Source organism: Coregonus lavaretus (genome assembly GCF_964263955.1).
Source record: "Coregonus lavaretus genome assembly, contig: HAP1_SCAFFOLD_10046, whole genome shotgun sequence".
NCBI classification, from domain to species: domain Eukaryota; kingdom Metazoa; phylum Chordata; class Actinopteri; order Salmoniformes; family Salmonidae; genus Coregonus; species Coregonus lavaretus.
In genome coordinates this window covers 452-7,896 of record NW_028164187.1, presented here as the reverse complement: position 1 = coordinate 7,896, position 7,445 = coordinate 452, and the positions used below count along the sequence as shown (strand labels likewise).

The 7,445-nt window shown below is 50.1% G+C and overlaps 1 pseudogene across 1 annotated transcript; it reads right to left on the bottom strand.

Annotated features, from left to right (window-relative positions):
- Positions 1 to 3,574: 3,574 nt before the first annotated feature.
- On the bottom strand, positions 3,575 to 6,600 carry LOC311117347 (lysyl oxidase homolog 2-like; annotated as a pseudogene). Its single transcript has 3 exons — positions 6,333 to 6,600; positions 5,203 to 5,807; positions 3,575 to 3,790 (listed from the first exon to the last, which is right to left on the bottom strand). The product of its transcript is annotated as a lysyl oxidase homolog 2-like (transcript).
- Between the last annotated feature and the right edge of the window lie 845 nt (positions 6,601 to 7,445).

Here is a 7,445-nt window from a genome sequence, read left to right as displayed (position 1 = left end):
TGTGAAGACTTGGCTAGGACTGGACCGGGTTGGGAAGACTTGGCTAGGACTGGACCGGGTTGGGAAGACTTGGCTAGGACTGGACCGGGTTGGGAAGACTTGGCTAGGACTGGACCGGGATGTGAAGACTTGGCTAGGACTGGACCGGGTTGGGAAGACTTGGCTAGGACTGGACAGAGTTGGGAAGACTTGGCTAGGACTGGACCGGGTTGGGAAGACTTGGCTAGGACTGGACCAGGTTGGGAAGACTTGGCTAGGACTGGACCGGGTGAGGCCAAAGTGAACTGGGCCAACCAGTAGAGTAAGACCAAAACAGACTAAAGTACCATTTGGCATCACAGAAGAGACAGTCACTCACTGACGCATAAACCAACCTCTCAACCTCAAGTCAAACGCCCAGAACACCAGGACCAGCCCAGATGGCACCCTATTCCCTATTTAGTGTACTATTTTTGAACAGGGCCCTCTGGTCAAAATGTAGTGCAGTATATAGGGAATATGATGCCATTTGGGACACAGCCCAGCTGTCCATCCCTGACAGATACTAAAGTTAGGCTCTCTGAATCAAACGGTAGAACAGAGATGGCTGTCCTTCTATCATTCATCTGCTCTGTGGTTTAGGTGGAAGGGGGCTAAGTCACCATCATTCATCTAGTCTGTGATTTAGGTGGAAGGGGGCTAAGTCACCATCATTCATCTACTCTGTGGTTTAGGTGGAATGAGGCTGTCAACATCATTAATCTACTCTGTGGTTTAGGTGGAAGGGGGCTAAGTCACCATCATTCATCTACTCTGTATTTTGGTGGAAGGAGGCACCAGTCGCCGGTTTAAAAATAAACAATATTGTCTGCCATTTGCTCTTCCAAATGACTGGCTGACAAAATGAGATGCCAGCACAGGGCCCACTAACTGACTACTGAGGTGAAATGTTTGTCTAAAAACCTCTAGAGTTGTGTGTGTGTATAAACACCTTCAAGCTCTGTGTCAACATTGGCCTAACGTTCTCCTTGAAACAGATTTAGAAACTGAAGAGAGATTTGTAGAGACAAGAGGCTGGCATCAAATCACTGTTATTTCCTCTGAGAGGGGGAACAGCAAACGTGGCAATGTTTTCATCTTGTGAAGAAAAAGATGGAAAAAAACATATTATTTCTTCTTCTCTCTGGTGGTGAAACATTCACAACCTCTCACAACCTCTCTCCAGCTTCACGCCTCCTCAACTGCGGCAAAAAAAACTCTGTTTCAAAGCTGAAAATCTTCCCCAAAAAAGTGGATTCCTAGACTGGGAACCTGTGGAGGTCTCAGTGGGTTTTGTGACATAGAGTTGGAGAGAGGGCACATCTTTGCATCTTTGCCATTATTGGTGGGCCAAGTGCTCCCTCTATCCAACTCTATGGTTTGTGACCTCAATCAGGAAGTGACTGTAAAGAGGAACAGATTCGTTTTTTTTGCAGTGTGTGTGCGTGCCCTCCATCTCTCTATCTCTCCATCTCTATCTCTCCATCTCTCTATCTCTCCATCTCTATCTCTCCATCTCTCTATCTCTCCATCTCTATCTCTCCATCTCTCTATCTCTCCATCTCTCTATCTCTCTATCTCTCCATCTCTATCTCTCCATCTCTCTATCTCTCCATCTCTATCTCTCTATCTCTCCATCTCTCTATCTCTCTATCTCTCCATCTCTCTATCTCTCCATCTCTATATCTCTCTATCTCTCCATCTCTCTATCTCTCCATCTCTCCATCTCTCTATCTCTCCATCTCTATCTCTCCATCTCTCTATCTCTCCATCTCTATCTCTCCATCTCTCTATCTCTCCATCTCTCTATCTCTCCATCTCTATCTCTCCATCTCTCTATCTCTCCATCTCTATCTCTCCATCTCTCTATCTCTCCATCTCTCTATCTCTCCATCTCTCTATCTCTCTATCTCTCCATCTCTCTATCTCTCCATCTCTCTATCTCTCCATCTCTATCTCTCCATCTCTCTATCTCTCCATCTCTATCTCTCCATCTCTATCTCTCCATCTCTCTATCTCTCTATCTCTCTATCTCTCTATCTCTCTATCTCTCCATCTCTCTATCTCTACATCTCTCTATCTCTCCATCTCTCTATCTCTCCATCTCTATCTCTCCATCTCTCTATACATGCGTGTGTGAATGTATGTGTGTGTGTGTGTTTATTCAGCAGCCTAACAGTTTAGGTCAGAGGAGACATTCTCCACACAGGCCGGAAATAAACCCTGTGGCTGGACGGACTGACAGAGGTGATCTGTGTGTCTGTAGGGTTTAAAGGTCTGTGGCTTTATAAAGGTTATTTACAGCTGGGAACAGACAGATGGACAGATAGACGGGATTCGCTGAGACATCCATCGCCCGGGTAATGGATTCTACGGTTCTAAGTGTTCAGGAACAGTTCTAGACTATGACTGTAAAAGTGACAAGTGGGGACTTGGTGAAATAATGGAACTACTGTAGCCTACAAAAACACAACCAAAGATAATTGTATCAACAAACATCCTTGGCCCTGGTATAATAGTTGATTATCTACGTTTCTCACTGAAAGACACAAACCTTTACCAACAAACAATGTACAGCCACTGAAACCAGAGGTAGGCTACAGAGAGAGAGAGAGAGAGAGAGAGAGAGAGAGAGAGGGAGAAACAGAAAGAGAGAGAGATAGATGGGGTGAGATAGAGAGAGAAAGAGAGAGAGAGATGGGGTGAGAGATAGACAGAGAGAGAAAGAGAGAGAGAGATGGGGTGAGAGATAGACAGAGAGAGAAAGAGAGATAGATAGATGGGGTGAGCGATAGACAGAGAGAGAGAGATGGGGTGAGAGATAGACAGAGAGAGAAAGAGAGAGAGAAAACGCAATAGTTTTTATAAGACATAGGAAGTGCTGTCGTATGCTATTTCCACCAGCTGTGTATAATTACATGAGATTAGAGGATACGTTCCTCGTCTCCATCCAAACACACATGATGATCCTCCTACAGTCAGCCTCTGACATTAATAACATACTCCTTAAGGTTACGTCCCAAATGACACCCTATTCCCTATTTAGTGCACTACTTTTGACCAGGGCTCTGGAGAAAAAAAAAGTAGTGCACTAATAAGGGAACAGGGTGTCATTTGGGACATGCAGATACTCTTTAAGACTATTTAAAAGTGCATAGCCTACTATGATGAGGCAAAGTCCAGATATGCAGGCATAGTTAGCCCAATGCTAGTGAGTAAGCGCTGGTGTGGTTGGTGGTAATAATGCTAGCTCTGCGGAGGGTGGGCACACACACACACACACACACACACACACACACACACACACACACGTGCACAAACACACACACCCACACATACACACACAAACACACACAAACACACACACACACACACATACACACACACGCACACACACACACATACACACACACACACACATACACACACACACACACACTCATTTGTGTGAAAAATGGGGACGTCAGAAAAAACAGCAAAATGTGGACACACCTTTCCACGTGCACACACTTCTTTCCCTAACACACACACTTGCTCCCCGAACACCCTCTCTCCCTTACCTGTAGACGGTGTGGTCGTAGGCCTCGGCGGAGGGGTATCCCAGCATGCCACACACCACACGGCTGCTGCTGAGGTCCCAGCCCTGGTCGCACACGTGACGCCACCTCCCAGCATGCTTCACTTCCAGAACGCCCTCCGACAGCAGGCCGTTGCGGACGCCCGTCAGAACGGGCCGGAGACGGACCTCCTCCAGCCTAACCCTACTGCCCGTCTGGGGGATGGGAGAGGAGAGGGAGAGGGGGAGTGGAGAGGGAGGGGGAGAGGGGAGAGAAGAGGGAGGGGGGAGAGGGAGGGGGGAGAGGGAGGGGAGAGGAGAGGGGAGAGGAGAGGTAGGGGGGAGAGGGGAGAGGAGAGGGAGGGGGAGAGGGGAGAGGAGAGGGAGGGGAGAGGAGAGGGGAGAGGAGAGGGAGGGGAGAGGAGAGGGGAGAGGAGAGGGAGGGGGGAGAGGGGGAGAGGAGAGGGAGGGGGAGAGGGGAGAGGAGAGGGGGGGGGGGAGGGAGGGGGGAGAGGGGATAGGAGAGGGAGGGGGGAGAGGGGAGAGGAGAGGGAGGGGGGAGAGGGGAGAGGGGAGAGGAGAGGGAGGGGGGAGAGGGGAGAGGGGAGGGAGGGGGAGAGGGGAGAGGGGAGAGGAGAGGGAGGGGGGAGAGGGGAGAGGAGAGGGAGGGGGGAGAGGGAGAGAGAGGAGAGGGAGGGGGGAGAGGGGGGAGAGAGGACAGAACAGAATACAACTTTAGTTGCCATCGCAGTCTCTCCTCCACAACAAGGAAATCAAGGAACAAACACACTGAAAACAGGGTATGTTGAATGTACTGTGATAGACTGTGTGTGGGTGTGTATATATATGTGTGTGTGTGTGCATAATGTGTGTGTACGCTCGTACATGGGTGCGACTGAGTATATGCGCGTGTACTACATTCCAAAACAGTGGTAAGGTCGTGAACTGAGCCTCAGTAGATGACATGCTACGAGGTCTAACAGGGGGGATAGATGGACTGCCCTTTCCTCACTGGAGGCTCCTGGTCTGGAAACAGCCCTGTGTTTGGGGACTTGGGTCTGTTTAACTACTAGTGGTTGAGGCCTGAACGTGAGGGATACTGCCCATTATGAATTGGATCCGGAGAAGGCCTGGTTTTAGGGCCGTCTGTAATTATGGCATGCCTATTGGGCTGTGGGCTCCTGGCTCCACCAATCAGCTTCCTGTACCCCGGAGTCGCCATGGGGCTACTTGGGGCGACCGTGGGTAGGTTCAGTACAGTAGTGGGGGGGTCGATTGTGTGTGTGTGTGTGTGGGGGGGGGGGTGTTGAGTGTGTGGGGGGGTGTTTGAGTGTGTGGGGGGGGGGTGTGGAGGGGTGTTGAGTGTGTGTGGGTGGGTGGGTGGGAGGTGGGTGGGGGTGTAGAGTGTGTGTGGAGGGGTGTTGAGTGTGTAGGGGGGTGTGGGGGGGTGTTGAATGTGTGGAGGGGTGTGGGGGGGTGTTGAGTGTGTGGGGGGGTGTGGGGGGGTGTTGAGTGTGTGGAGGGGTGTGGGGGGGTGTTGAGTGTGTGGGGGGGTGTGGGGGGGTGTTGAGTGTGTGAGAGAGAGAAAGGGGAAGACAGAGAGAATGAGAGAAAGTGTTTTTCCTCACCTGTCCGTCTGTGATGTCTGTCTCCAGGTCCACGTTGGGGATTTCGGCCTCTGGTTTGACATGGTTCCCACTGGGCTGCCTGGTGATCTCTGCCTCCCATCTGACCGCCTGTGGTCCGGTCTGCCCCACCTCCTGGGCCTGCCTGTAGGCTGCACCATTCCCCAGCTGGGGGGGGATCTGATGCCCCTGAGGAACGGCCGGGTTCTCCTGTCCCGTCCTGGCCTCCCCTCTCGCCTGATTCTGGCCATTCCGGGTACGCAGGTGGATCGCATGACCCTGACGCTGTTGCCTTGAACTTTGACCCTGACCTCTGGGGGTGCTGCGGTGGAGGGCGATCTCATGACCCTTCTCCTGGGGGATGTGATGTGAGCAGGGGGAGGAGGGGCCACCATCACCCTGTCTTGGACTGAGGATACCGGGATGGCAAGGGATGCTGGGGACCCCTCTACGTGGTTAGTGGAATAGTCAGCCCTCCTCTGGGTGCTACAGATGACCCCCAGGTCCTCAGAGTGGGTGCAGTCATTTATCCCCCAGCCGTTGGAGCGACAGTCAGACAGGGAGAGCTCCGTCCCCACGCATCGCACGTTATCCAAACCAGATCAGACCTGATGGGAGGGGCAGAGCACACTTCCTTGTTAGTAGCCAATCAAGAGCTACCAATAAGATTCAACTGATTCTCCCAGTTGACCAACCCAAATACGTAAATGTTGAACCAATGTCATGAAACACAATCTCCAGACAGGCAGAAGATAGCCAACAGTGGCGCTCTCTTGTGAAAGCCTTATGTTCCAGCAACGAAGACAATTATTAAGTAAGTAAGCAATGAATAAAGTTGTTACTGTACCTTGTCCTTCCCCAATCTTCCCCAAAACCCACCAAAATTAAACTCCCATCGACCATTTCAAAAAGTAGCCTAGCCTACACAAAAGCCAAGATTTTCACTGAAACTCTCTCTTATGCCAATTGGTTCTAAGTTGACAGTCAAGTAAGGGTTTATTGAAAAGGTTCCCTAAATAAAGCAATGAATGACGACGGTACTGTGCCTTGCCAACTGCTGATTTAAAAAAGGCTTTATAAAATACATTTGATTGATGAATGGATTGATTGATTGAATAAAGGTGTTACCGTACCTTGTCCTTCTCCAAACTTAGCGCTGTGAGCCCATGTGAGACTACGTGAGAAGCCCAGCTCTCGACACACCACGTTGGCCAGGTTAATATCCACCTCGTCATCACACACCGTCCCCCACGTCCCATTATAGAACACCTCCACGCGACCCTCGTTGGGGCCCCGCCCTCACCGCCAGGCGCACCTTGCCCCTGACCCCTGGGCGAGGGAGGGGGGGAGGAAGGGGAGGAGGGGGAGGAGGGAACTCACACACAGGAGGAGGCCCAACATGCTTACTCAGTCTGGAACGGAGAGATGAGTGAGAGAGAGAGAGAGAGAGAGGAGAGAGGGAGAGAGAGAGAGAGAGAGGGAGAGAGAGAGAGAGAGAGAGAGAGAGAGAGAGAGAGAGAGAGAGAGAGAGAGAGAGAGAGAGAGAGAGAGAGAGAAGAGAGAGTGAGAGAGAGAGAGAGAGAGAGAGAGAGGAGAGAGAGAGAGAGAGAGAGAGAGAGAGAGAGAGAGGAGAGAGAGAGAGAGAGAGAGAGAGAGAGCAGTGCGTGGTATCACATTAAAAATCACACAAAAAAAGTCAGATACACAGTTTTACGGACACGTGTGAAAATCACGTTAAAAAAAAATTATTGCATGACTGAAGTACATTTACATAGAGAAGAAACTCACTACCAACCAAAGTACAATATGAAAAGCCTTTTGAAATGATTGTAGAAAGAGAAATACTATTTGTGAGAAGAAAAAAAACACAAGAACCCTTAGAAAAATATAATCAGCCATGCAAATACCTCCATTTATCCAACGACTTTAAAGCAAGAGAACAGTCAGACCCCGAAGCATAGTGGAAATTACACTGCAACATTCAGTGTCTCAGACTACGTCCCAAATGGTAGCTTATTCCCTACAAAGTGCACTACTTTTGACCAGAGCCCTATGGCACTCAAATGGCACCCTTTTTCCTAGATAGTGCACTACTTTTGACCAGAGCCCTATGGCACTCAAATGGAACCCTATTTCCTAGATAGTGCACTACTTTTGACCAGAGCCCTATGGCACTCAAATGGAACCCTATTTCCTAGATAGTGCACTACTTTTGACCAGAGCCCTATGGCACTCAAATGGAACCC